Below are 2,897 nucleotides of genomic sequence, written 5' to 3' on the forward strand. Positions count from 1 at the left end.
TAGTTTATTTTTTCATTATTTATTTGTATATTATTCATATATATTTTTCATGTTCATTCAAATTTACGCGCGCTTAATTAGGGATCCTTATTAGAATCTTCTTTTGATTCGTTCAATTTCGGCTAAGCTCGTTCAAATTCGTATTCGTATAGTAAAGTTGAATTTATTTGCGAAGTCGTGCGTGTTTATTAGTTTCTAATAAGATTTTTCTTTTCTTTTATTTTCTTTCAATATAAATTTTATAATTTCAAATGAATTTGTTTTTTGCACGATACTTAATTCTTTTTTATTCTTTTCAATGTTGATAATCTCATTTAAATATGAATCTTTTTAATCGCCTTTTTTGAAAGGTTATGTATCATCTTTCATATTTTAATCACGTCATTTTATTATCTTTTTCAATTTATATTTATAACGATATTAAAATGCATATAGATATTTGGAACAGATGGAAAAAATCTAGTGACACATCTGAAATCAATCAATTATTTTTATACAGAATATTAGTAGTTCCGATATAATTCGAATATATGTCATCGCGATGCACGAAATGTCATCGTGGATAATCGCATTTCTGGTTGTCTCGTGGTTGTGTCGTGAACAAATCTATAACTTATTAGTGGAAAAAGTATCGTGCGTTTGGCTTGAGTATCCTTGATAATTCATTAATATTTCGTCCGTTATTTCGATTTCATTTTATTTGTCGCATTACCACGAAGAAATCGGTATTTCGAAATGTGATTAAATATGATCAATATTATTGCATATTGCTTTATTAATATTTACATTAAATGACACGAAGAATTTTTTTTAATAAAGAATAAAATTATTATCTTAAATGAACTATACATATACAAGGTAAAAATTATCATATAATAATAATAATAATGTAAGAAATGTTCAGTATAAAATTCTTTTTTCAATTCTTTTTTTTTTTTAAATAGATAAGACACTTTTGTGATAATATTAATTAATAAAATCTTATGGTTGCGTACCTATGAGGTCGGGTGCGTATAAATCATGGCTCTGGCATAGGTGCACCATATGGTCAATGTTCAAAAGGTCTGGCTTCTGTGTAACACCCATAGACACCATGAGGGGTGTCCATGACTACCACGTGTCTTGAAAACTGAGGATACCGCTACTATTCTTTTTCTGTTCTCTGTAATTTGATCACAATTTACTTAACAGTCAGTCCGCTATCTTTCATTATATTAATTAAATGTCTTGGAAGGTTATTGAAAATTTGAAATTATTATTATAAGATTATAAGTTAGATTCATGTCTATATAACCTATAAATATAAATACATATTATCTATAAATCTTTATATTGTTTCATAGTGTAAAAATAGTATAAAAATATAAGTGAGTTTTCAAAAATTTCAGAAATGAAATAAAACATATTTTTTTACGCATCAACATCATTTTTTCCTAAATATAAATTTTTTCTAGATATAAAATCATAATGGATCTATACTAGGAAAATATCATTCATAAGAAAAGATGAAACAGGTTTTTCAAAAAATAAAAATTTCAGACAATTCGTAATTTGCGAATAACGTGTGACAATCATTTGTTATTATCATCAATTTACTTACATTTCGCGTACTACGTGTACGTAGCTACACGTGTGCTCAATTATATCGATCGACAGTCGACCACGTGTATTATGCGTACGAAATCGATTGGACTGTCAGAATTTTCTGCCTTCAAATATCATCGTGTCTTCTTTCTCCATGCTATTAGATTCAAACATTCAAGTTTTTTCTTTTACATTTAGATCGATAGTAATTTTACTTACTTATGTGTATCTCCAATGTGATAAATTGGAAAATGGGATTGAATTGGTAGGAGAATTTCTTCCCTGGAGAATTGCTTTTCTTTGTTATTTGAAGGGGAAATGCTCTCAGTGATTTTGGTTTGTACGAATGATTTTATCGATAATACGGATATGCTGTTTAATATTATATTTATTTTTGTAATAATTAATAATTTCAAAATAAAAACTTATAAAAAATATATAAAAAAATATATATTTTAGACATTTATTGTACGTACCAAAACATAAATAATTAAATGAAAAAATAATTGTAACGTAAACTAAATCAAATAATTCAGTTGCTATTATATGCTCGATAAATTTACCTGTGAAATTACATCCGTTAAAATACATTTGTTCTATCTATATGAAAATTGATATGAAACGAAGGGACACATCGTACAATGTGTAGCAGACTCACGCAATCTATAACTTGTTTAAAATTCTGCCAACTGAAATAATATGTCCAGTAAAACTTCGTAGGGATAATGATTCAGTTATTTCGAAGAAATATCGTGAAAGTTACTGCAACAAAAAAATCTGAGTTGTTTATTCACAGTTATCAGCCGACCGTTCGATGAAACATTGAATTAAAGATTTATTCAAACTTTTTGCATTTTATAGTAAAAATGAAACTTATAATTAAAAATTTCATAATAAAATATTATATAAAATAATTAATACAATTAATTTAAGTTGTGATATAAGTTTTGAGAATATCTAATTCAATTTTTCAATTCAATTTTTAATTACTAATATAATAAAAAAATTTTGATACAAATTTTGAATCGAAAATTGAATTGAACTAATAAAGTTCCTATATTATTCTTTAAAAAAAAAAATTCCACGATTCTTCAACTCAAAGTAACATCGATATAAAGAGTTCAACGAAAATTACATAGCCGGTATGATAGACATATTGCAATGTAGATCGATTGGCAAGCTGCGGGGTAATTTTAATGAAAGACGATACTTTCCGACCACGTAGTTAGGTTCACCAGCTATTATATCTGTGTATAGAACATATACGCACTTTAACCCTCTGCTTCTTTTTCGCCCTTTCTTCCATCGCAAAT

General features: G+C 26.8%; 1 long non-coding RNA gene across 1 annotated transcript; it reads left to right on the top strand.

Moving 5' to 3' along the window:
• The first annotated feature begins 306 nt into the window (after positions 1 to 306).
• LOC116185783 lies at positions 307 to 1,307 on the top strand. Its single transcript, XR_004150692.1, has 3 exons — positions 307 to 350; positions 436 to 858; positions 945 to 1,307. It is a non-coding gene; the product is annotated as an uncharacterized LOC116185783 (long non-coding RNA).
• The last annotated feature ends 1,590 nt before the right edge of the window (positions 1,308 to 2,897 follow it).

The sequence above is a fragment of the Apis dorsata genome, unplaced genomic scaffold (assembly GCF_000469605.1).
Source record: "Apis dorsata unplaced genomic scaffold, Apis dorsata 1.3 scaffold_279, whole genome shotgun sequence".
Taxonomy (NCBI): domain Eukaryota; kingdom Metazoa; phylum Arthropoda; class Insecta; order Hymenoptera; family Apidae; genus Apis; species Apis dorsata.